General features: G+C 54.5%; 1 protein-coding gene across 2 annotated transcripts in view; it reads right to left on the minus strand.

Annotated features, from left to right (window-relative positions):
- Positions 1-27394, minus strand: part of BICD2 (BICD cargo adaptor 2) — a 79666-nt gene that overhangs the window by 25572 nt on the left and 26700 nt on the right. The gene's annotated exons all lie outside the window — the stretch shown is intronic.

The following is a 27394-nucleotide window of genomic DNA, read 5'->3' on the forward strand; positions in this document are numbered from 1 at the left end:
AAAGGATTAAGGCCCGATGAGGAAATCATTCTGAACAAGGGTCTTGACCTACAAGGGGTCAAGCTGAGGCCACTTGTTTCTAAAGGGAGAAACAGGAATCCTATGCATTGTATTTGCTTTTTAAAAGCAAGACTAGGAAAAGCTGATCTAATGAATACAAAGCTAATTTTTTTAGGGGACCTCATTTCTGCATCATTCTAAAGAAGAACTTTGGAAACAGGAAGCAGGCGAGAGAGCAGGCAGATGAGGGATGAGTGACCCAGTGATGGATGGCAAAGGCGGCACCAAGGTCCTGAGGAATGGAGCCGCGGGCTGGAGTTAGACCTGAGCTGGTCAGAGGGGCCTTCGGGAACGGTTCCTTCGGGAACCTGCAGGGGGCAGAAGGCCAACTGTAGGGAAACCTGGTCGGACAAGACTCATGCCAGCTGGGCAGCCCTGAACGCCTACCATAGTGGGCTCAGTCCCTGCGGTCTGGTCGTTTAAAACTAATCTGTATGTTGTTTTCTACGACCATATTGTCAGCCCTCAAGAGAATGCAAGTACCTAACCTAACCTAACCTAACGGGCACAGTCTGTTCCTTCCCAGGGCCTGGTCTTGATACATACAGTTGAATTGTGATACCCAGAACCTGCATCTAGAACTTGAGAAATGACCACACACTCACTTCTTCCTACAGCAGGGGTGAGGTGGCCAAGCAGATGAAAAACTGCTGTTCATCCAGAGGCCACTGCATCATGCCCAGAGCAGCAGTGCTGCCCTGATGACTAGTATGATATGATATAATACATCACCCTCGCCACCACTATTAACAACATTCATGTACCACCTCTATGTTCCAGGCACTGTGACAAGAGCTTTATAAGTATTATTTCATTTGATCTTCACCACATTATCATTATCATTCCCATTTTATAGGGAGGGAAACTGAGGCAAACAGAGGTTTAGACGCAGGTCTTGGCCCCCCCCCCCCATTCCTGCCCAGGTGGCATATCTCTGCCTCACAGAACTCGACATCTGTTCCTATCAAACGTTGTTGTGTTAAAAAAAAACAAAAAACAAAAAACTGGGTGGCTAGGTGGCGCAATGGATAAGCACCAGCCCTGGATTCAGGAGTACCTGAGTTTAAATCCAGACTCAGACACTTGACACTTACTAGCTGTGTGACCCTGGGCAAGTCACTTAACCCCCACTGCCCAGCAAAAAAACCCAAAAAAACCAAAAACCAAAACAAAACGTTGTCGTGTTTATTTCAGCCCATCACAATATTGTTGGCTCCTCACTCAGTCCTTTCTCAGCATTTTTTGCAGCCCTTCCCCAAAAGGTCACTAAAAACATGAAGAAACCAATAACCCTAATGACAATTTTAGAAGTCTCTCTGTCAGAGGCATGTGCCCCTGGCCACTTCATATCTGAAAACCTGAAGAGTGGAACGGCCTCCCTTCAGGTGGGCGCCGGGAGACCTGAATGGCTTCAAAGAGACTGTGGCACCAACCCCATTTCTCCATCCTAGCTCCAAGGATGTCATAGGAAATGATGCCAACGCCTCTGATAAAGCCCAGCCTCTGGTGTTCCTGCCAAGCAGGATGTAAAACCAGAGCCAGAGAGTCTCGGGGCAGGGATAAGATGATGATCTGGGTGAGAGGAAGGGCAGAGGTTTCAGCAGCTGCTCCCACCCCCCTCCCATTTTCACTCAAGGAGCAGCTGACCCCACTGGGGCTGCCTAACACCCCCAGGGAGGAGGGGACCAGCTTGGTTGGGGTCACAAAGTCCCAGCCCCCACCATCACCCCAACACAAGCATGTTATAAGGACCTACTTTAAGCCAGAGCACAGACAAAAATAAGAGTCCCCATCCCGATGAGCTTCCATTCTATTGGGGAGACAACAAACACAGATAAGCAGAATGTGTACCAGGCCCAAGTAACAGAGAGGGAAGCAGGAAGTGCTTCCTGAGGAAGATGGCGCCACAGCCAAGTCTTGGAGGAAAACCAAGGCTTATAAACAGGCTGGAGGGAGGGCCAATGCAAAAAACAATCAGGAAATGGAGAGCCAGAACCCTTCGGGCCTGGGCCATCCAAGGGCTGAGCCTCTGTGCCTGCCTCAGGCGCCGGCTGAAAATAAGCTCAGGTAATGGTCAGTGGAGTCTTGGGACATAGGACACCCAAGGGTCATGCTCAGCCAAGCGGTCCAGGCCCATGTGCCTGATTCCATTCCTGGCCCTGCCCCTGGTTTCTAATCCAATTGGTTTCCAATCAACCCAATCAGCATTTCTCATGAATGTCAGGTCCTCAAGGGTAGGGATTGCTTTTGTCTGTGTCTGCTTGTTAATTGACTGCCTGCCTCATTACAACCCAGGCACCTGGGGATATAAAGACAAGTGAATAGAGTTCCTACCCGCCAGTTTAAAATCTCCTCAGGAGGTGACATGGTTTGGCTGTCACATGATTACACCTTGGGGTGCTGGGTCCACCAGACCTGGGCCCAGGGAGGACTTGGGAGCCAGTGAGGTGACATTTTCACAGGTACTTCCCACTAAGTCAATGGGATGAGGCCCTGAAAAGAGGGGCCTTCTGCCCACGAGGGTCACAGGACGTTCCTCCACACCACAGACTGCGTGGCGTCTCCGGGTTAGCTGGGCTCAGAGCTGCTGTTCGGAGCCCGGGCCAACCCTGGAGATTCAAACGTCTGAGTGCCTCCCAGGGGCCGAGGACAAGGGTGATGGCACGATGTCCCTGGTCCTGGAGTCTGAGGTCAATTCTGCCTCAGACACTGCATGACCAGGCATGTCCCCTGCCTGAGCCTCAAATTCCCCGTCTGTTACAGGCGGGGAGGGGGAATGGCCTAGATGTGCTGGGCGATCCCTTCCTGGTCCCCACATGGGGCCATCCTGATGCTAGAGGAGTTGACAAGGGCTGGGGGGAGTTTAGGGTATGAAGAAAAAGGCGCACACATAGCCTTGGCTCCAGGAGACACGTTCCCAATGTGAGGGAGGGCAGGGAAAAGTTAGCTGAGCTAGCGGCCCCCAAAAACAATGGCTGCAAAGACCAGAGGAGGCTCACGGACTTCCAGAGGAATTCCGCACGACCCTGACGTGCGCTAGAAGGGCTCTGGCTTGGAGCATTTCCGAGGTCATCATCAGGCCCCTTGCTCTGCATCCAGGACTCCTGCCGAAGGAAGTCGGTGGGGGCGCGTGTACCCAAAGACAGCTAAGGAGGTGGCAGGGCACGTGGCCAGAGGACCCCAGCATTCAGAGCTGGAAGAGGCCAAGCCCCACTTTATAGATGGAGAAAGGCCTGTCACAGGTCATGCAGCAGCCAAACCCGGCCCTGCCACAGCCCCTCCCTAAAGGAGAAGGCAGAACGACATCATCAAGCAGGGGCTTTTGGGTGCTCTGGCTTCCAGACACGAGCCGTCCAGTGTCCTTCCTGGGCAGTGGGTCTGGGCTCTGCCGGCCAAAGGCAGGCCCCTGGGTTTACAAATACTCCCAACGGTGCAGAAGCTTCGCTTGGGCTGGGGCTACGGGCAGGCTACCCCAAGAGAATGGAGGATGCTGGCTGGCTGCCTTCCTAATTAATAAGCAGCTGCAGGCCAGTCAGCGCTTTTGGGAACACGTAGCTGGCACCAGCCCCTCCTTGGGGAACAGCCCTGGGACAGCATCAGGAGAGCAACCTGTCCCGAACACGCCACTCAGGCTGCAAGACCAGAATTGTCCCCACCTCTTATGGTAATGTTATGACATCAAAACACTGGGTCCTGGGTGTGGAGAAAGCATGGGGACCATTCACTGTGGTCCCCTCTTAACCCTGTTTACTGAGGGTTTACTGTGTGGACAGGAGAGATGTGAAGATGCCAGACCCCTGCCCTTAGAAACGGACACAGTTGGAAACCTAACAGGATGAGGACGTGTCCCCCCAAGAGCTTGGAAGGAGCTGAACCAGTGGGGAGGAGAGTTCATGGGGACCAAGTCACCCGATCCCGAATCAGAGTTAGAAGGGACCTCGGAGGTCCATCTGTTTTACAGGTAAATAAATTGAGGCTCAGAAAGGTTATGGGGTACATCGTTAGAGAGCCCCTGAGCCAGGATCTTAAACATCGCCCACCCACTGCAAAGTCCATTAGTTCTTTTTTTTTTTTTGGTGTGTGAGGCAATTGGGGTTAAGTGACTTGCCCAGGGTCACACAGCTAGTAAGTGTCAAGTGTCTGAGGCTGCATTTGAACTCAGGTCCTCCTGAATCCAGGGCCAGTGCTCTATCCACTGCACCACCTAGCTGCCCCCATTAGTTCTCTTTCTACCATCCATCCTCTAAACCCCGAGTTAGGAAGACCAGGGTCCAAATCTGGCCTCAGATGCTCATGAACTGTGTGACCCTGGGCAAGTCACTTAACTTCTGTTTGCCCTGGTCTAAGGAAATGGCCAACAAACCACCCCAGTATCTTTGGAAGAAAACCCCATGGACAGTATTGAGTACTGGCGTATGATGGTCCAAGAAGAGTCAGACATGACTGAACAACCACCTTTCTATTGGCACCACACGCCCAGTTTGGGGTTCAGAAAAGATGCTTGATCATGGTAAGGTCACTCTGTGGCCCTGGAGGAGAGAAAGAAGACCTCTCCTCCCTCTCACAGACTGACCCAAAAGGGGGAGCGTGGCACTGTGCTGGGCCACCTGAGGCTGGCAGGAGACGGGATCTGAGGCTGCTTTCCCCTGCTCTGCTCAAGGAGGCACGTTTAGTTCAAGTGCATCAAGTGCCATGGGCCCTGCTGCTTCCCTGGGCCCCCAAAGGAGCCGACCCTGTCTTTCTGCCCTCTCTGAAGCCCGTTCTAAGCTTTACTGCCCTTTGGACACTCGGGAGGTCTGAATGAGCTGCACCTCAGTGCTGAAAGGAGGGCTAAGTCTACCCATTAATTACCGCCAAGACAGGATTCCCTCTCATCTCGTCTTGTCTTCAGGCCTCCCTCCCTCCCCTCATCTTCGCTAAAACCCCACCTACAAAGTGCCTTTCCCAACCCTTTGTCCCATATCCTGGGAGCTTCTTCCCTACTTACTTATCCTAATGTTTTCCCCCTTGAAAAACCGGGACTATTAACTCTTCTGCCTCATGCAGTTTTCATTTATGATTTGAAAGACAGCTCCGGCATATGAGGCTTAGATGAATAAAGCCCTTTAGGATTCAAAGGGAGCTACCTGGCTATCGCTCCGGCCTGCACTGACTGGCCAATAAGAGGTGCCAGCCCAAGCCAAACCCAGCTCACTGCTTGGGTTCTGATGGCTCAGAGTGAGTGTAAATAGCGATTGTTTCTGTTCTGGCCACAAACTCTGAAGATCCCCCCGCCCCCCCCCCCAATCTGATTCTTTTAGGAAGGCAAACTAGGTCGTTGTTTGCCTCTATTCTAACCCAGCCTTTCATCACTGAATGGGTGTTGCCTCAGACAAACCGAGACCTGGGAAAGACCCAAGGTCTCTCACAGCATCCGGGGCCATTGCCAGTCGTCCTGACCGATGTATAGCCACAGACTTCGGATGACTCTGGGGGAGAGAGTGAGGCTGATGACCCTGCACAGCCCTGACTCACTTTAATCCAATTCACTTGCAAGCCAAGACACGAAGGAAGATGAACAACAATGCCAGAGCCTAACCTCAGATGATTTCCAATTGGCCCAGTGGATAAGAGTCTGGAAGACCTGAGTTCAAATCTGACCTCACAAGCCGTGTGACCCTGGGCAAGTCACTTCACCCTATTTGCCTCAGTTCCCTCATCTGTACAATGAACCGGAGAAGGAAATGGCCAAACCACTCCAGCATCTCTGCTGAGAAAACACCAAGGGGGGGCCATAAAGGGATGATTTCTAGGTGGGGGATGGGAGGAAGGCAGCCAGGCCCAAGAGGGCTTGAAGGCCAGGCTGGGTGTGGAAGAGAAGGATTCAGTGGGATGGCTGCAGGTGTGGTAGACAGCCTATGAACCAGCAGGAGGTGGGGCAAGGTGGGGCGGGGTGGGGACTGTGCTGGGGAGGCCTTGCCACACATGCTGGCCGTCCCTTTTACTTTACAGCAGTTACCTGAAGGGCAGTGAGGAGACAGTGGTGCAGGCCACTCAGTCAAAACCCAGTCATTAAGTACCCACTATATGCCAGGCCTGTGCTAAACACTGGGGATACAAATGCCAAAAAGAAAGCCAGGCCCTGCCCTTGGGGAGCTTCCAATCCAAAACACAAGAGAGGTGGAAAATGGGAGGGGGATGATGGGCAAGTCCAAAGGAGTATGGCCCAGAGGGAGATGAAGCAAGGCCGAGGACTTCAGAGGCCCCGGGTTTATAGAGGAGGAAGCTGAGCTCCTGGGAAGGGGAAGGGACTCGCCCCAAGGGGGCACGCGCAGTGTCTAAGGGCAGGATTTGAATCCAGGTTCTTTGAGCCTAGAGTACCATGGAAGCAGCACTAAGGGAGGGGAGAGGCTGCCTTCTCTAACCAAAAACCCCTGCTGCCACACCCTGGAGGAGACCAGGAGCCTCTAGGAGAAGGCCTTGGAGATGCACTAGGGGCATCTGGGGGCAGCTCCAGCTGGCTCGGAATCTGTCCTTCCCAAGAACAGAAAGGAAGCTGAAAAGGACGCCCTCACTGGCTCCGGCCTCAGGAACCCAAAGGAGGCCTTGCCAGCTTGACCCTGGGCCATGGGGAGCCATTGAAAGTTGGGAGGAGAGGGAGGACTGATGAGCAATCAGGAAGATTCTGGCGGAAGTGGGGGGGGGCAATGGGAGAATGGGGGGGGGGGGCCTGGATGAGGGCAGAAAGAGTGGAGGTGAAGCCCCTACAAGAGGCAGGAGATCGATCACTGGAGCCTTAGGGGGGCAAACTGTCCCTCATTGTGCAAGGTCTTTGAGGGCAGAGCCCGTAATAATCAGTGCCTAAGGACCACACGCACAGTAGGCATCTAGGAAGGACTAGGTGAAGGAAGGTTTGCTGTTAGGGCCTCAATCCAAATCCCTTGAGCTCCCTGGGCCTCAGTTTCCCCTGAGGACTTTTCTAACCCTAAATCTCTGGCCCCTTCTGGTAGGTGGTTGGCTTATGGGCCGGAAGGACTGGGAGGAGAAGCAAATTCAAAGACTCAGCACTTACTGAGCCATCTGCTGCATACAGAGCACTGGGCTGGGAGAGGGGCCTGCTGGCAGGGGAATGGGAGACAAAGGTGGGTGACCCTGCTGACGTGGGAAGGAAGCTGGCTTTGGAACCCTAACCTGCCACTCCCTGTGCTCTGGGGGACCCTGGCAGGGCACTTTGCTTCCAAACCTCCGCTTCCTCATCTGTGAAATGGACGGGTCGGACTGGATGACTTCAGACCCAACACACACAGCAAAGTTCCATACCCAGAGGCCGGCCCAAAGAGAAGGCATCAGACTACTGCAGCCCTGGATGTCAGGAGCCTGAGGCACTGGGGAGCCATGGGAGACTTTTGAGGAGCAACATGGAAAGCTCCACTCAGGGTGACCCCAGCAAGGAAGGCGGAGGCAGACACAGTGGGTGGATTCAGCTGCCCCTCCCTCCCTGATGAGTCTGGATTCCCAAACCCCACCTGCCTCTCTGTAATCCTCTAATTACACCCCAGCTCCCTGCAGAGAGCAGTATGTCAGGGACACGCCCCACACCCTCGAGTGAAGAAGGGGAGCCCCATCTTCCTTCCCACTAAGGCCTTTTCCGATTCCACTCCTTGGGGAAACCAGCGTTATGGGCCCAGAGCACCCCAGAAGTTCTCTGGGGCCCATCAAAGAACCTTCTCCAAAGGACAGACACACCTAAAGGGATAAGTGGATGGCAGCAGAGGACCCCCACCCTTCATTCTAGTTTCCCTCACCCCAGGAGATAAGATTAGGTGTGGCTGCTGCCTCTGTGTCAGGAGGAGAGAGATGGCTTGAGAGATCCACACCCACCCCTCACCCACCAGAGGGGGGTGGTCCTCCCTCAATAAGGGAATTTTCCAAAGTCAGATAGATGGTCACCCCCATCAGTCCTCTATAAAAGTATCTGCCTGTCTCCTGCTCTGGGAGATAGGTATCTCAGAGCCACGCCTCTGTGCCATGCCTTCTCCCCATGAGAAGTCCAAGGATTTCTCTCTTGGTTTCCCTTCCCCTGCCCCTAAATAAACTACTATCTAATTCTATTGGATGTGTGCAAGAGGGTGCAATGTAACTTGCCCAGGGTCACAAAGCTAGTGTCAAGTGTCTGAGACTGGATTTGATCTCAGGTCCTCCTGAATCCAGGGCCGGTGCTTTATCAACTGTGCCACCTAGCTGCCCCCAAGAGGGTGTAATTCTTTAAAGAGGAATTCCTAAGGTCCCCAAACCCCCTACCCCTAATTTACCCACATCACCAGGAAGCACCAGAGCAGTTCCTATACTTGGATAGGGATCGCACGGCTGTCGGTTTGTGTCTAAGACTGACTTAACCCCTTGGTCTTCCCATCAGGAAAATGGGAACTACGGCATCTACCTCAGAGGTACCAGGATCAAAGGAGATCACTCAGATAAAGGGCTTGGCGTGGCCTGTTACTGTCAGCACTGGTGGATTTCTCAGTGGAGAAAGGCAACCCCCCCCCCCCCGAAATCCAAAGGTGAATGGAACTCAGAAAGAGCGGGCAGGAGAAGCAGGGCAGGACTGCGGGGATAGGGTGCTCCTCAGGTAGAGGAGAAACAGAGGAGCCACCTGCAGCCCCTGCCACAGAGCACCCCTCTACTGCCTATCCCCAAGTTTCAGCACGGTCACCCCAAAGGAGACTTCAACAACACAAGCGTATGGGGGAAGAGACATGACAACAACATTTTCCTGATCAACTCACATGTTGCCATGCCAACCCTGACATCTCCCCCTGTTCCTGATTGTTGTCAGGAGGGTTCAGCAACTGATTCTGCTCCTGTTTGGGGTGAGGCCACCATCAGACCAAGCAGCCACTGAGAATGCATGGCAGTGACTGAGAAAGGCTCATCATTATGCCCGGACATTTACATTCCTTTTAAAATTGATTGGCGACGATTTACTCTCAGCTGTTTCACTGAAGAGTTGGATCCATTTCCTGCTTAACTGAGCACCAAGGTTTGCTAGACCTTGACAACATAGCCCTGGGATAACTGATGTCTGTTGTACCTGGACCAAAGCAAAGCCACGAGAGCATGAGCAAACACGACTGGCAGACGCCCCACCTCCTGTTCACAAACACCTTCCATTATAAACAGCTGAGCACTAAGTGACCAAACTGTAAGCCCCAAAACCGCAGCAATAGAGGCCAAGGGATGTCGAGGGAAAGGGGAGATCCTGAAGTTTGGGCGCTGGGGCGCAGGGAGGGGCGCCTCGGAACACAACAGACCTGGACAATCCCGTCCAGTGCTTGGGGCTTTTCCCATTTTACAAACAAGTAAATAGACTAAGAGAGACTCAGGGACCCACCTGAGGTTCCCCCAGGTAGGAATTGGCCTAGCTGGGACCTGAACCCTAGTCCACCAGAGCCCATGCAGGTGCAGGAGAGCGGGGCAAGGGGGCACTAGCAGCACAGCCAACAGGGAGTCTGGCAGGGCTGTGTGTGTGTGTGTGGGGGGGCTGCTTCCAGAAAGGAAGCTGGGGTGGCTCACCCCAGGAGTGGGCACCAGGTACAAAGTGCCAGAGGTGGCCAGAAGGCACCACCCCCAGCCCCGTGTTATAGGGCTGCCTTCACGCTTCTCTCTGCACCACCAAGCATGAAGCAGGGGAAGCCCCGCAGACTGTTCTGTGGGGCACACCAAAGGGGTGGGGTGGGTGGGCCGAGAGCCCAGCTGGGCACACGGCAAAGTCAGAGGAAGAGGGGGAAGGATGCGAGCCCTTCCCTCTTCTCCAGGCACCAGAGCAAATTACATGAAGACTAAAGTCAGCAGAGGATGTGGGAGCTGGAGGCCATGGACTCAGATCCACTTCGTACCTGGGTGACCTGAACCAAGCCATTCCCTGGCTGGCCCTCAGCTTCCTGATCTGGAAAACAAAGCCCAACCCCCTCATCTTATAGATGAAGGACCAGTCCAAGGCCACCCAGGTAGGAAGTAGGGGCCCTGAACCACTAGCATGCCCACGAACAGGTTACACACCAGACCACAGACCAGAAAGCAGATGGGCCACCACTGGCAACAATGATGGCCAACTAGATCCCGGGTACATTTGGGCTCTGGGGGAGTTCACCCGATAGCTGGGGCTTCCTATTGGCTCCTGATTCTCACTCATGCCTACAACCGGCCACAGCACTCACAAACAGCAGCCCAAACACACACCAAGACTGGAATAACTTCTGTGACCCAAGAGCAACCCGTGGGCCAGGATGAGCGGTGCAGGAGGCCAACCCTGACCACACGCCAAACAGAAGCCAAATGGCCCAAGAGGACCTAGTAAGGCCGGCTCTTAGACTTGGTATGCAAAAGGAGCCTTGGGTCTTATTTGAAAGGCCTGAGAAGCATTTTCTAGTGCAGTGCCTGGAAATATCATTTATCTGCTATTCAAAGACAGACACAATGCTGAGAGAACTTTCCTTCCATTACCATCTTGAAGCTCAAATTCAGCTACCATTAATGGGGTGAGCCCTCCAAGGCTGAAGGGAGGGAGAGACAAGTGGCTCCCCTCTAATCAGGCCAAACAGAGGTCCTTAAGTGAGCATTTGGCTTCCCTGTTTGAAAAGGAAAAAGGATTGTAGTCATCAGAGGTGATGCAGCACAGAAGTGCGTGTGTACGTGTACACACACACACACACACACAGTCTCTGTTTATTTTTCACAACAGGAGGTGCCAGAAAGCTCCCCATCCACAGCACCTCTGCAGGGCCTGACCCTCATCTCCCATGCGGTTAGGACCACAAGGCCTTCCTGTATGGAGGTTGCCATCCCTTGGGTCAAGGTCCAGCAGGAAGGGCAGTTTTGCTTTTGGAACTTCTGGCCAGCGCAGTCAGGAAGACAGAATAGTGACCTGGAGATGGGAGGGCCTTGGCTTCCCATCCTGCCTCGGACACCGAGCCAGCTGGGTGACCCCCCCAGCCCTGGCAGGGCTTAAAGAAAGACAAGAAATCCCTCCACTGTGTGAAAAAGAAAAGCACACCACCAATGGGAAAACGCTGATGTTCCACACATCAGGGAAAGCATCTACAATGCTGTTCTCGGGAGGGCCGAGTCACTGCTTGGTGCTACCGGGATTCTGGGTGGCTGTGGACCCCCTGTGTTAGTGGCATTCTGGCTGGCTCCCCCCATACCAGGAAAGGGTCTGGGCCCGCTCGCTCTCCTGTGCCCTCACCTGGATGCTTTCTGCGTCTCTGTAAACCTCAGCCTCCCTCCTGCCCCACCCCCTCACCCAGGCCAGCTGTTCCACTGAGCCTGCTGGCACAATGATCACTATTGACAGAGGAAGAAGCAGCAACAAAAAGGTCAGGCCTGGGAAGCAGCCCCAGCCCCCCACCCCCGCCCGCCTGCATCACCTCAAGGCCCTGGCCTGCTCACTCTTCAAAGTGACCATGGCATATCTGGAGCCTTGCACCCAGAGCATCCAGAACGCCTTCCAGTTTTCTCATTCCAGACATTCCCCTAGCTCAAAGTGGGTACGATTATTACCCCCATTTTACACATAGGAAACTAAGACTCAGTCAGGGAAAGGACTTGCCCAAGGTCACACAGCTGCTAAGTCCTGGAGAAAGGACTGGGACTCCGATGCTCTCCACTTTAAGGCCTGCTAAATCCACAGCCAGAGGGTCACAGACCTGGAGCCTGAAGGAAGCCCGAGGGTCATCCGGCCCGTCCTCGCCTCCTTGGGCTGATGCAGGCCCCACCAATCCCGTCCCCTTGGCCCCAAAGTGGAATCCATCAGTCAGAATGCATTCCAGGGAGGGGCTTCCTACAGGGGTCTCTGGTCCTGCTGTGGGACAGAGGCAGCGTTTTAAAGGGGCAGCCGGCCAGTTGCCCGGCTCCGGGGCCCAGGCGGGCTTTTGGCTCTCCCTGTCACATCTCCTGGTGCCGCATCCCTGAAGGAGCAGAGCCTGCTCTGCCCCTCACCCAGCATCCCCGCTCCTGGGGTGGCACCACATCACATACCATGGGCAGCTGCTCCAGCGGGTCACAGCCGAGGAGCCAGGCTCATCAAATAATGTTTCCTCTGCCACAGGGAGAGGGGCCAGCCAGCCGGCAGCTCCTCCTCCACCCCCGGCAAAGGTGGGGGGCAGCTCACCCATAGACGGAGACAAATAACTGCTGCAAAAGGTCTCTGGAACCACCTTGATGAATGCTGGGAATGCTAAGTGACCCATCTGGTGCATTGCCCCCTCCCGGCTCCCATTTTACAGAAGGAGAAGTCAAGGTCTGAGAAGGCAGAGACATGGCCAAACTACCCACTGCCTGGCATGGAGAGCGCATCCCAGAGGAGGGGCCCTCCAGGGGCATCGAGGACAAAGAACAGGAAGAAAAGGCCCTGGGGTTTGTCCGATAGGTGGGTGACCTCTGGGGGGAGCCCACGTCAGTCTGCAGAGGGGCCAACTAGAGACTTTGGCCAGAAGCCCCGCAGCTAAGGAGGGGAGAAATACGCAGCAGTGATGGTGCAGAGTCCAGGGGAGAATTATCGAGGATGAGGGAGACTGGCCGTGCGTGCAGGAGCCTGGGAGGAAGCCAGCACCAAGGGAGAGACTGGAGATGTGTGCAAGGGTAGGAAGGAAGGAAGGAAGGAAGAAGGAAGGGGGCAGAGTGGAGGAGGAAGGATGGGAGGCAGCGGCAGTGAGGACACAGAGGGAGGTGTTAGGAGACCCGGGCAGCGGGCTCCATCTCCTCAGGCATGGGGGAGATGGAGTTCGCAGCCCCGCCTATGGGGTCAGGGCTCAGGAAGGGGGCAAAGGAAACAAGAAGGCCCAAAGCAGCTCCTGTCTTTCTCCTGTGGTGCCAAACTGGGGACTTCTGCAATGCTGGTGGTGAGCATGAAGCAAAGGATGATCTGTAAAGACAGACAGATCCAGGGAAACCAACCTCACCAGTGACTACGACGCCCGCGAAAAAATCACGGTCAAACATGAAGAACCTGGGATAATTATGACAAAGGAACTGGGGGGGGGGGGGCCTCAGGCCCTCAGTCTGACTAGGCTTGGACAGGTGTAGACTGGGTGCTGCACGGTCCCTAAGATCCAGATCGTTGGCTTCTCTGCATACACTGCTACTGTCCTGCCTGCCCTCGACCCCCAGTGGAAGGCAAGCTTCCTGGGGACACTGCATCCATGCCCTGATGGGCATGCAGTTGGCACTCAATAAATGCTCACCACTGCAAGATTCTGGAGTCTGAAAGCCCCTGGCGCTCCAATCCTGCCTCCCAGGCAGAGGGAGGATAAATCACTGGGCCCTGCTGAATCTCAGCTTCCTTGTCTGTGAAATGAGGATGCTGCTCCTTTCACTGCCTTCCTCACTGGCTGCTGGGAGGAAGTCACTCTGAAGAGCTCAGAGCTCTACAGAAAGGGGAGCTCTGGGCAGGTCAGGGTTCGAGGCTGGAGGAGGCCGCTAGGTGAGGGTCGGAGGTCACACATCCACTGGCCCAACAAACATTCAGTCAGCTTCTTTTCTGAGAGGACCACGGGCTCAGCCCCAGGGAAGGGTCAGCAGGAGGCTCTCACCCACCTCCTCGGCTCTTGGATGTGGGTTTTTTTCCTTGGGTTGACAGGTTTTGTCTCTGTTTTTAATAAAATCCTGTTCTCTGGGATCCAAGTAAGGGGAGGAACACGGGCAAAAACAAAAGCTATCAATTAAAAATGATTTAAAGCTAATGGGGTTGGAGAATTTGGAGCCAGGGAGCCCAGAGGCAGTCTAATTCAGCCTCCTCATTTTAGAGATATGGGAAATCTGTAAGGGGGGGCCCTGTCTGAGGCCACACAGGGGAAGTGGCAGCTGGGATCCCAGTTTGGGCCCTTTGGTGCTGCTTTCTGGGTCCCACGTGGCCTCCCCAATAACAAGGCTCTGGGCAGCAGGGGGAATAGACGCTCTGATTATTCTGTCCAACACTGGGGTTTATGGCCAGAGGTGACCTCCTGACCTTCCTGTAGGGCAGGCCTGATCTGCTTGGGCACTCCTTCTAGCTGGCTCATGCCCATCACCTTACCCAGCTCCACCACAGGCACTGGGCAGGGGTAGGGTAGGAGGCGTGCACATGCTACTGATCACTGTAGTAAAGCGCCGGGGAGGCTGCACAGATCTGACCGGAAGCTGGTGATGTAAGGGCTGGCCAAGGAGGAACTCCCCTGAACCCGCAGCCTCAGAGGCGGCTTCCCTATGCAGACGGCGAGGTTAAGAGCAAACAGCATGCTGCTTTCGGGCTGGCCACAGGGAAAGGCCAGAAGCTGGGGCTCCAAGGCAGGAGGGGCCCAGGTTCAAGTGTGCCGGCTATGTGACCTTGGACAGGGTCACTGAACCTGTGAGCTGTTAAACAGCAGTGATAATGCTCGAGGGGCAGCTCATCTTTCCCCTCCCTCGCCCCCAGGTCTCAGAACTCTGCCCTCCCCCAGCCAGCCGGGGCCTCTGGGAGCAGAGGGCTGGAGCCTCTGGGAGCAGAGGGCTGGAGCTGGCATCAGATTTCAGAGCTGAGGAAAATCCAAGAGGGGTGTGTCCAGGGATGAGCCCAGGGAGGGTGAAGTCCTGAGGCCGACCACCAGCCTGAGGGTGTGGCCTGGGGCTGTGGGGGCCAGAATGGAAGAGGGAGCACTCAGGAGAAACTAGACAATAAACAGGGAGAGGGGGTAGGGAGGTGTTTGTGCATCCAGGTGACACCACAGCTTGTGGGGGAATGCTGGCAAGCCACTGACAGAAAGAGGGGACCAACGGGTTGGAAAGAACAAGTAAACCCAATTCTCCCATCTTCCTTATGGGACTTGAACCTCTCGGACCCTCAGTTTACTCAGCTAAAAGGTGAGTGGTTGAGCCACATGGCCCTTCCCATATCTGAATACACGAGCCTTTTGTTGTCCAGTCGTGCTGAGTGTCCGGATGCTTCGTGACCCCTTGGACCACTGCACAGTGGGCCCTTCCATCATCTGCTCTATCTCGGAACATCAGTAGTTTCCGTAACATTGTCCATCTCATCCCTTTGCCTTCAATCATTCCTGATGCCAGTGTATTTTCCAGTGAGTCCTGTTTTCTCATTATGTGGCTTCAGCATCTGACCTTCCAGTGAACGGCCTGAATTAACTTCTCAAGTACCGACTGCTCAGAGCTCCTTGCTGTCCAGGGGACCCTCAGAAGTATCGATTCTGTTGTGCTCGGCTTTTGTCCGGTCCAGCTATCACAGGCATCGATTACTACAAAGGCCTTGACCGCACGGGCCCTTTTTGACAAGGTGACGTCTCTGCTTTTTCATCTGCTGTTCAGATTTGCCAGAGCTTTCCTTCCGAAGGGTGTCTTTAACTTCATGGCTGCAGGCGCTATGTGCAGTGATCTTTGAGCCCAAGAATACAAACTCTGACGCTGCTTCCATTTCTTCTCCCCCGTTTGCCAGGAAGCCATGGGACCGGTTGCCACAAACTTAGTGCTTTTCTTTTCTTTTTTTCTGGGGCAATGAGGGTTAAGTGACTTGCCCAGGGTCATACAGCTAGTTAAGTGTCAAATGTCTGAGTCCAAATTTGAACTCAGGACCTCCTGGATCCAGGGCCAATGCTTTATCCACTGCACCACCTAGATGCCCCCGAACTTAATGCTTTTCACGTTAAGCTTCAGGCTGCCTTTTACACGCCTCTTTCTGCCTCAAGATGCTTCTTAATTCTTCTCCATTCACTTTCTGCCATAGGTGTGCTGTGATCTGCCTAGCTGAGACTGCAGATGTTCCTCCTGACAACCTTAATTCCTGCTTTTGATTCCTCCAGCCTGGCACTTCACACGTGAGCCTGGGGAGGGTCCAAGGGATCCTAGAAATCGAGGGCCAATCGACCCAGCCTCCAGTCCCTACCCTAGCTCAGTGCTAGTCATACAGTCAGTCCTTAATCACTGGCTGCAAGTAAAAGATTCCGGGACCAAGGATGCCCATGCTGCTTGGCCAGCCACACCCACATGTGGTCTGAACACTGCACAGGCCCATGGGACACCCACCTTGCTGGGGCTGGATGCCCTCTACCCTGCCCACAGTCACGGCCCACAAGGCAGACTGCTCCCCTCAGCGCCTGGTAAGCCAGCGCTTTGGCATTGTGTGTGTCTAAAACCATCCGGCCGGCCCACCCTACACATCCCCTTGTTTGTTTGGATCCCCCCATCATTCTAGCCTACTGAGGTCCTGGGGATAGAGCCTGCTTCTGTCACGGCAGAATTGTTGCCTATCCCTCCTATCTTGAGTCAGCCCCAAACTTCCTAAAAAACACCCTCCCTCCACAGCTTCCAACAATCCCCAAAGCCCCAGCCATCCGGCGCAGCCAACGCCTGAAAGAAACCCCCACTTCAATGTGGCCTGTGAAAAGGGAGGCACCCAGCCTCCCCCCGCTGGTGTCTGCAAATGCAACCTGATTGGGGTGGGAAGAGAGGAGCAGGCTACACAGCAGGGAGCCCACTGGCTCTGGAATCAGAGGGTTCAGATCCCAGACCTGCTCTTTCCTGCCAGTTCGGTCTCAGCCAAGAGACAACTCTGGGCCTTAAATTTCCTCATCTGTAAAATAAAGGAGGGGGGGGCGGAGGGGAGAAACTCAAGCTCTAAACTCCATTCCATCTTGGAGTCTATGGTCCCAGAGGGACCCAGAACCACATTTTGAGGCAAACCAGTTGAGACTGCCCTCCAGGTTCTGAGTGACACGGGTTTAGCGGTGTAAGGGACTGCAGAGGTCACTGTTGGGGGCAGGTGGGAGGGGAAGGGGGTCTGAACAGTCACCAGCGAGGAAAGCTAAGGGTTCTAGCAGTCAATCTGGCTTCCTTATCCTGTCCACAATAACCTTGAGACTTCGTAAAGGGCCTTGTTGAGATCAAGACCTGTGGTGTCTAATGATCAATACGGATGCTCAATCTAAACAAAACCAAAGCCGAGGCTAATTCAGCTTGTTTTGCTGAACCCCCTGGTGATCCTCATCTTCTCTTCTAAGTAGGTGCAAATAATGACCCTCTTCTAGACATTTTGCTGGGAGACACTTACTAACACCCGCTTCCGAACTCATTCTCCTCCTCCGATTTCCTCAGAGAATACTAAGAGTGACTCTTCAGACCTGTCTGTAAGCTCTTCCAGTGCCCTCATTAGGACCCGGGTCTGATATACGTGGGAGGTCCTTGCCTATCTGCACCTTCTACACCTTCCCCTCAGCCCCACTGTCCAGGCTGGGTCTTCTCGGTGGACAAGCTAAGCAAAGTCGGAGCTGCCTTGCTCAGTTTGTCTTGGTGTCACCTGTGAGCATGACACCACCTGCCCCCAAGCGCTGGGCCTTGGCCCCATCCTTACAATTTCCTCACGCTTCACTGCACCCATGGTACCGTCTGTCCCAACAACATCCCGGCAGGCTCTTGCCACTCCTTGTATTTCTTCATGGCTGAGTCCCTCCCTAAGCAGTGGCCCTGTTTCTCTGGGTCCCTCCCCCTTTCTTCCCATCATTCCTGATCATGGCGTCTGAACTTTATTTTCTGAGAGCCTCCCAGCCCTCCAGGTGTGTTCTTTCAAAGTCTTTGGGGATGGGATCACACCTTTCTTTTCTTTTGGAAATCTGCTTTCCAAAAACCAAAGGTACATGTCTGACTATGCCCAAAATGCCCTTTTCTGGCTGTGATGAACTTGAGGATGACATAAGCACCTCGTCATTTCTAGTCACTTAACCAGTTCCTTTTCCATGGCCCACTTCTCCCTAATGCTTCCTCAAACTCTCTAAGAGACCATTAACAGGTGACTTGTTCAAGCAGATGTAGTCCAAAGATGGAATAAACTCAGCGAGGCCTTTAACAGTCTTTCGACGGGCTGCCGAAATGGAGGTCTGAACAGTTAGCAGAAAGCAGAGGACTGGGAACTGGCTGGACGACGAAACCCGAAGAGTGGAGACCAACGAGCAGATGGCAAGATTTAGGGCAGGAAGGGTCACCAGACTCAATCCAGTTTGCTTCCTATTGCAGATGAGGGAACTGAGGCCCCACGTAGAAATAACTTGCCCAAGGTCACACAGAGAAGAAGTGGCAGAGCTGGGATTCGAACCTAGGTCTAGCACCGCACCATGTCATTTCCTGAAATCATGCATCAGTGACTTAAATGGAGGGATCAGTAGCACATTTGTCAGTAGATGACCAAAAACTTGAAGGGACAGCTAATACTCCAGGCGACAAATGGGATCCCAAGAGATGTGAACAGGCAAACATGATGGGCCAATAATAATGGATTATTATCAAAAAAAGGATGGACCAATAAGAGGACATAAGACTAAATGTAAACTCACACAGTTGAGTTATGAAGGTCAGGAAGGGCCAGAACTCTGGATGTGGGAGGCATGGCTAGACAGACACAGAGGGCCTGAGTGGCCTGCAAACTCAAGCAGGGTCAATAGCGGGATGAGGGAGGAGGGGAAGGCACCCCAAAATACCCGGAAGAAAGGTGACAGCCCCCACACCTCACTGTACTCATCCCTGGGCAAGTGATGCCTGTGATCCTGCACATCTGGGCACCCCCTCTGGGGGAGGCATGGGACCGTCTGGGAGGGCGGTCATCACCGTGCCTCCCACAAATCGGCTGACGAGCCCGGGATGGTTCATCTGGGAGAAGAAAGGACCCAAGTGGAGGCTGGAAAGCTGCCTTCCAATCGGAGAAAGGTTTACAGTGCGAAGAGCTGGTGTCTTCCTGCCGAATCTAGAGGACAAGTGAGGTCTAGGGGGCTGCCATATGGCACTAACCCTGTTTGGCCTCAGGAGGTGGAATGAGAAGGGGAAGAAGCGGCTCAAATAAGGCAAAGGGATCGTGGCTGCCCCAAAAGGGACAGAGCTGCCCCATGAGGCAGTGTGATCTCTGGGACCAGGAGACTTCTGTGGAGCTGGGACAAGCACCTGGGGGCTGTCACCCAGGGGATTCCGATTTCAGTATGAGGTGGACGACGTGCTCATTGGCGACCCATTAGGCAAATGGATTTGGGCCTCAGTTTTCTTGCCTATAAAATGGGTCGGAAGAGCACCAAAGTCCCAATATCTGTTTTGACTCCAAAGAACTTGTAAGGTTTCTCCCTTTTAGCAGGGCAAGACTTGCAACAGACCTAGAGCCGGGGCTCTTAAAGCCTGGGCCCACAGCAGTCCTTCAACTTGGAGGGGACAATGACACCTCTGTCATCCCACAGTGTTCTAGCATTTAAAAAGATGACTGTGAGCAGGAGTCAAGGGCTTCCTCAGACTCCCAAAGGGAGTCTCTGCCTAGCGTGTGCAAGCTGCCCATGACCAACATGGAGAGAGAACAGAAGAAAGGCCCCTGGGCCCTGTGGGGTTTCCTCCGGTCACATGGTGCTAACATCTGTACTGCTTATCCCACAAGGTTGGGATGAACCTCTTCTAAACCATGCAGCACTGGCTTTCCTTAGGAAAGTACCATCCACAGGCTCCCCTGACCAGGCAGCTTACACTGCACTCCCACAGCACCCCCCCCCCCTCCTTCTCTCCTTCTCTTCTCTCTCTCTCTCCCCGCCTCTCTCCCTCCCTCTCTCCCTCTCCCCACCCCCCTCCAGAAGGGGCCTGCTCTGCTCCTACTTAGGTCTATCACCCACCTTGGCCTATGATCCCAGCTCCTGTTTCTCAATTGCCTTTTACAACAGGCCCGCCCTTCCATGGCGTATTCAGCCGATTATTCCTTTGCCACCACGCGTCAATGCCACTCAAAGATGGGACCCCAATACTCCAGTGACCCCATCCCCGTGGTCACATTCTCCACTGTATCTGTATCTCCATCCTCTGCATCGGGGCTCGGTAGTGTCCCCATCCCCCATTTCCAGAGTCTGTTCCAGGGCACCCTCTCCCTGATCTTGCTGTGTCACACCTGCTGCCCTACACAGTCTCGTGTTGCCTTTCTATCCCGGCACCCTCCTCCCTCTCCTCATATTTCTCCATCACGCTGGCAAATCTCCTGCTAAGCACATTCTTTCCCATCCTCACAAGATGTGCTCCATCCCTTGGCAGGATCCAAATGTTCTCACGGTACAACCACGGTCCTGAAACTGAACAGGCAGCTGGCTGTGCACTCCCCCAATCCTGCCCTCCTTCCCAAAGGAAATGAGGGACCACGAAGCGCCATGATAGACTCAGAGTTGGGAGGTGCAGCTTAAAATCCTGGCTTTCCCACCTGTACTCACCTCGTTTCTAAAATGGCAGCAGGGAGTGGGGGAAAGGTTGGACCAAAGCATCTCCAAGCTCCCTTCAAGCTCCGAGTCCTTGGCTCCCAACTAAGAGGAGGATCCACGGCCCCATCTTTGCCCCAGCTCTTGGTTTCTTGCCCAGGATCTACAAGTTCCTAGGATCCCTCTGGCTGCTCCTTTCTTTCTCCACCTGTACACTGGCAAAAGGGGGCAGAAGTGGAGTCCACTAGACCCCGGTGGCTCGGCTCGGCTCTCCTCTCCTCTCATCACCTCACCCACTGTTCTCTCCCAACCAGCTGCCTGCATCTTTGCCAGGCCATTTTCTGTGATCATTCTGAAAATAATCAGATATCTGGTTTTATGGTCATCTGTCAATAAACATCCCCGCCCCAGGGGCCTAAATCGGGTCCCTCGTTGTTCCCAGGATCGCGCTTTAAGAAGGAAAGAACCAAAGGGGCCACAGACACCCTCATTTTACAGATGAGGGAACAGAGCACCAGAGAAGGGAAATGACTCTGCCATATCACATACAAGGCAGCCCGAGTCAGTCAGGCACAAGTTGGTCATTTAGTTGAGAAATGTTTTACCGATGCTCACTACATTCCCGTCACTGCGTAAGAGTCTGAATTTGAACCCAGGTCCTCCTACTCCCGGCCACCCACTAGTCTACTGTACCCCACAGGTAGGCAAAGCCTCAGCTCATTTTCAATCTTGTTCTTCCTGATGATGCCAGCACGGGGAGGAGGATCACTTCTCAGGGCTTGTTCTGAAGAAGCAAGGTTCTTTGTGATCTCTGAGGAAGTGCAATGTCCCCATCCCTAGGGCTGCTGCCAACCTTGTCCAGCTGCCATCCCCCCAGAGTACCGTCTGCCAGCCTGCCTGCCTGGCCACTGACCTACCCTGGGACTGGAGGAGAGCGCCTGCCCCTGGATGAGGAACAGTTATGGATGCTACGGTCAGGGGAGCAGGGAGCTCCCACCATGGCCGGGGTGTGCGTGTGTGCGCATGTTTAGAAGACACAAATAAAGCCATACAAAATGGTTCCCTGGTCTGGCTTTAGCCAAGAGTGTGTTTCCTCTCAGTAACAGTAATTAGAACCAGTGACTTCCAGGGAATGGCCAAATTCGAGGTGTGTGCACGGATACGGAATACAACAACACAGAAAACAAAGCAATGCCGAATGCAGAACCAGAAGCAAGAGACCAAGAGCAGACAGTTAATGAGAAAAGGTTTGGAGCTCAGGTTTCCCGCGTCTTGCTTTTGTTTAGAACAAAGTTATAACTCAAGTCTCACCCCTGCCCCTTATCGTGGGACCCCGGGGGAAAATCTCCTAACTTCCCTCCAGGCCTTGGCTTCCTTCTTCCTAAAAGAGGAGGCTGCACTCAATGGCCTTCCCACTCCAGATCTAAAACCCTGAGTCGACTCTGTCGGCCACCACCTCTGGGGTCACAGCTTTTCTGCCCTTGGGCCTTGGTCGGCCCTGATCTCCGCTCTGGCCTCCGAGGTGCCTTCCAAGACTCAGATCCTTCAGAGGTAACAGTGGCTCTCCCTTCCCACAGTCAACAGACTCTCTTTGGTGCCTAGGAAACTCTCCAGGCCCAGGGGTCCCGGTGCATGAGCCAGGAGTCGCCCCCTCTTTTGAGCATCACAGGATTTAGAGCCGGAAAGAACGCTCAGAGTGGCAAGCTCTCCCTAGTCCCCAGACAACAGCCATGCCCACTTTTCTTTCTCAAGAATGGCCTTCAACCTTAAGGGCGTCAGGGACCCGCCGGCTTGCTGGGGAGGAGGGGACTCCTCCTCAAAGGGTTTTCCTTCTGCTGTTTCCCTCAGACCAGTTTGGTCATTTCAGGGCACCCACACAACATAAGCCATTGGGATGAGCTCTAGCACCGTAATTAATTGAGAAAGAGTTCCAGGAAGTAATTTCATTAATATGTCTGAAGCTAGTTAGCTTCCTTTGTTCAAACCCCACTGCCGCCTAGGAGTCTGGGTTTGTATTTTGCCCTTGCCAAAACCCACAGGCCTGCTCTGGCCCTGAGCATGCTGGGAATCTACCCTCCAGGGGTGCCAAGGCCCAAGGAACTCCCTCCAATGGCAGGGTGCCTGTGAGTGCTGACCCTCGCCGAGAATACACCAAGTTCCACTATCAGCTCCTCCAGGGACCCCTTATCTGGGTCAGTCAGAAGGGAGTTGGGCAGCTGCTCTGACAAGGAACGAGCCTGCAAGGGAGATCAAGGTACCTCAAGAACAAAGGTCCAAGGGCCAGCATTCCCTATACTCATTTGCAGGCAAATTTGGGCTGGCCAATACCCAGGGATAGCTGCCCAAGGGGAAAGTCAAGGCTTACAAGGGCAGCTCCTCAACTTTCCCTAGCAAACCAGGGCTGGGAGACACCAGGCTCCAGGCTGCTCCGGGTAGTCCTCCCTCTCCTTAGGGAAACCTTGCCCATCTAACAGCATGTCCACATTTCTAACCAATCACACACATTCACTAAGCACCTACTATGCGCCAGGCTCTGTGTTGGGTGCTGGTGACACCAAGAGGCACTAGGCTGACCTTTACCTTCGAGGAGCTCAGTCTCAGGGGAAGGGTGAACACAAAGAAGATAAGAACAGAGAGAAGGCCCCAGAAAAGAAGGGGGGAAGATTTTCTGTGGGAGGGGGGATTTTAGTTAGGACGTATACAGCCACAGAAGTGAGGAGGCAGAAGAGAAGAGAGCCTGTTCCAGGCCTGGAGGGCGACCAGAGAGAAGGCCTGAAGCCCAGAGCAGAAGGGTCTGGTTTGAAAGAGAGCCGGGAGGCCTGTGATGCTGGGCCCAGGAGCGTGGGATGGAGCTGGAAAGGAGGGGGCAGGCTCTGGGGGGCCTTGAAGGCTGCCAAACCCCCAGAGAGGGGTTCTCCCCCAGATCCAGAGCTGGAAGGGCCCAGAGATGAGCAAACTGAGGCCCGTGAAGGTGACTCGCCCTGGGTCATGCGGTGAGCGTTTGAATGGAGGATCCTCCCCACTCTACCACCGAAGAGAGGCAGAGCAGTAAAAGGGAGGCTGATGGAGAGCATAGGCAGCCTCAAAGGCCAAGCACAGCAAGGGTATCAGGGAGCCCTGGGAGGTTCTTGAGGACAGGTCCAGAACTGTCAGCCAGTCCCCAGGGACAGAGGTGGGGGCTTCCATTGCCTGAGAGCAGCCTGCATGGTTGTCTGGGGAGCCTTCTTTGTTTGCCTCAACCACAACAGGAAGAGAGCCGGCCTTCCTTCCCCTCCGGGCTGGCTCCCGGCTCCCCCCCAGAGCATTCTTAAATGACACGTCAGGACATGGCTGGCGAGGCTCAGGCAGGGAGGCAGCCCCGCCTCCAGCCAACTGATCCTTGTCCTCAAACCCCCTAGAGCTTTCCCGCCATCATCCTGGCCAGAAGGCTCCGTGGGAGGGTGTCTCCAGAAGGCACCTCCAGAGGCAAAAGCTACACTTCTGTGGTTACAGAGAGTCTGCCTCAGAGCTCTGCTTCTGGCCCTGTAGTTATGGATTCAGGGTTTGCCGAATGAAAGAACGGAAGCAGGGGGAAAGGAGATGAACGAGGCCACACGGAGGCCAGAAATCACGTGCCGGGCTCCCAGATGAGCCAGGGCCAGCCCCTAGGCTGGAGCTCCCGGGTGCTACCTGTGCCTGAGCCACAAGGGCCCCACAGCTCTCGGGTGGGCTTCTCCCCCCCCCCCAGGTGGCTACACGTGTTTACAATCTCATCTGAGCCCAGGCTTTGCCAGTCAGAGAGGATGCTTGGACCTGAGTGCGGGCACCAGGAATCAGGAGACACTGATGGGGCCGAGAAAACAAAGCCATCCTTTCCCAAGCCCCAGGACAAGGATCTGAGACTTATTTCACACTGTCCACAAAGCCCTGGGCTCCATTGCCACTGATGTCAATGGGAACCGGGCCTGAGGAGGCGCGAGGGGCTCAGTCCCCCCATATTCCCCAAGTGGCATCCTGCTGTGTCAGACACACAGCCTGGATGGTGTCTCTGGAGGAAGCCCCATTCAGAGAGGCTGGCATTACCACAGCTTTGTCATCCCTTCCTCCCACCATGGGGGGGCCTCCATCCCTGACCAGACACCTAAAGGCCAAGCCCACTGACCACAGGGATGAAAGCTGCAAGCCCCAAAGCCAAGAGGGGACACAGACCAACCCCAGCCTGAAGCAGGTTCACCCCGACATTGCCCCCAAACATCCTCTGTTCCCCAAGCCCTAGATGGGACCCACACCAGCCCCCTTCCCACTCTGTGGTTCATCCCTCATGTCTGGTCTGACTGCGCCACTCTGTAGCTCAAGAACCTTTGGTGCCTCCCTATTAGTGCTAGGAGAGGGTGGGGGGCCTGGTTCTGTGACTGTACTAACATTGGGGACACCCTCTACCAAGGCAGGTAGGTCATCAGCAGGGAGTCCTAGTGTGTCGTCTGAGAGGCTGGAGATGGGTCCGAGCCAACAGAAGTGGGAATTCTAGGCCTGCTCTGCACATTATGTTTTAGGTCTAGACAAATGCAGAACTAGTGAGTGCTTCCCCCAAGGACAGCTAACGGCCCATCTTGCTTTTGCACACACGCTTCTCCCATCCTCAGTCCCTCCTGTGGGATGCCTGGGACCCTTCAACGCCTGAGGGAGGCCCTTGCTGACCCCCTGCAGCCCAGCAGAGGGGCTGCCCCTGATAACTGACATGCCCAGTGCTCCCACTGCCCACTCCTCCTCCAGGGTGTCAGCTCATGGCTGCTGAGCCCTGCTGTGGTTAGTAAAGCCGGGCCTGGCATACAGTAGTAGGTGCTTAATAAATACTTGCTGATTCCCAGAGCTGGGAGAGCGTCCAGCTCTTTGTAGAATGCACCTGGGCCCGCTTGTGCTAAAGCCACCCATTTTACAAAGGAGGCCACAGGCCCAGCTAATGCATGTCACAGCTGGGGCTCCACCCCGTCTCCTGACTGCTGCATGTCCTCTCTGGCTGTGGCTTTGGGCTGCGTGGATCCCATGCAGAGGCAGTCACAGCCATGTTCCCCTGAACTCTAATAACAGGCTGTCTCCCCCTCGTAGGGGGCTCACGGAGGCCCCTCTCAGAGCGTCCCTCTGCAGGGGGGACGTTTACGGCCGTGCTGCCGATGAAGCCCGGGCTGGCTGGGGCCGCCACCAAGGAAACAGAAGTGGCTTCCTGGTTCACCCACAGAAAGCTCCCCCTGCTCATAGCCTGAGTCATGTGGCTGCGGCTGGCATCCAGGCCAGCAGCTCATTCAGATGAGGTCATGAGCTAGCAGACAATGTTCTCTCCTCGGTGCTCCAGAAGCAGGAAGTAGCAGCCCTGGAGACTGAGGGGGCCCAGAGCAGGCTCAGGAACCAGCCTCAGCCCCCTCCTTCAATACCCCCTGGCTGCCCTTCCCAAGGCTGCTCACTGAGGAGGGAGGGCAAAGAATGCCCCTGCCTGGGCCCTGGCCCTGGCTGGCTCACCTGGCCCGTGTCCCTCACACACAGCACAGGGAACGTGGCTTCCTAAGACTGGGCCGGAATAAAGGAAGGCGAGAGGTGACCCCAGAGAGAGGGTACCTGACAAGTCCCCACGTCAAAGTCCTCAGGTGTCTGGCTTCTTTGTCCGGCCCTGACCACCTGCCGGACCACCCTGCCCAGGGATATGGCTTGTGATCTGATGGTTTTCCCTCATCTCTTCCCAAGAGTTTGTTCTCCCTCTGTCTTAGCTGAGCTGGCAAGGGTGGGGCTTGTTGGGCTTTTGAGGGAAGTTCAATATTTTGGTATTTCAAGGAGATGTCGTTTCATGTCCTTGGGAGCTCCCATAACCACCTCCCTCCTCCCGGTCACTGCTCATGGCTATGGCTCGATAATTCATTGTCCTTTAGGCCCCCCACCGATGGCCTTTCCAGGCCACTGGATCATTCACAGAGCTGGAAGCCACCCCCCGGGGAGGTCACCCAGTCCAACCTCTCATTTTACAGATAAGGAAACTGAGGCCAGAAGAGGTAATCACACAAAGGCACCATATCACAAGGGGGTTCTATTGTGTCTAATTGGATTCCCAACAGATGCATGTGTGTGTGGGCACATGCAGGATTCGAATCTGCCCACACAAGCTTCCCTAAATCTGGTTCCCTCTAAGATTAAAATGGTAACACTCATGGGGTTCAGCAGTTCCATAAGCAGCCACCAAGCTGTCTGGGGGGCTCTCTTCCACACAGTGGGGGCGCAAAGACTAAAAATAAAAGCAGCTCTGACCCTGAGGGGCTTACAGCCAGGGCACAGGGGATGACAAGCAGGGGCGGACACAGGTATGTGTGAAAGATACCGAGTGGTGGGGATGGGGGGCAGGAGCAGCTCTGGGGATCAGCAAAGGCTTAGGGGGGGGTGGTGAGCGGAGCCAGGGAGGACACCAAGGATTTGAAGAGACAGGCATGAGCAGGCAATGTGTTTCAGGGGTGGAGGTCACAGCCAGAGTCATCTCTTCTCTCTTAGGCAGAGCTTTCTGGCTTTCACACCACAGGATGGAGACTGAGGGGTCTGGCTTCAGGGATCAAAGAGTCCAAGGTTTTTGTGGATTATTTCTAGTGACAAAGAGAATGAGGGGCTGGCACCATGAAAGGGAGGGCCTCTCTAGGAACGTGAGAAGCTTAAGGCCTGTCGCTGACAAGATGCAACACGGAAGAAGGCAAAGAACCCCAGATTTGGAATCGTACCAGCAGCTGCCATTAGCAGCTCAGGACGAGGGGAGGGGAGCAGCAAGACCTGGCACTGAAGGCAAAAAGGAGTCCTAACGAGGACTTGGCTCTCAGAACAAGCCTTACCTTGGCCATGAGAATTTCCTGTGTGGGGCCCGGCCCCCTCTGGCCCATGTATGCCCTCAACTCTGTCAGAAATTAGGCTGATCTCTGGGTGGTTTGTCTGGCTAAACAACCACTGGTGGGGGCCCATGAGCTGTGGGTTTAGATTAGAGGCTGACCCAAAGCATGCCTTGGACCTTGTGCAGATTTTAAGGAGCCAGGCCACGTGTTGGGCACTATCTCAGGCAGTGTGCTCCGGTGGAATGGTGATTCAGCAGAAGACCTGGGTCCATTCCTATCCCTTACTCCCTGGGTACCCTTAAG

Source organism: Dromiciops gliroides, chromosome 1 (assembly GCF_019393635.1).
Source record: "Dromiciops gliroides isolate mDroGli1 chromosome 1, mDroGli1.pri, whole genome shotgun sequence".
Lineage (NCBI taxonomy): Eukaryota > Metazoa > Chordata > Mammalia > Microbiotheria > Microbiotheriidae > Dromiciops > Dromiciops gliroides.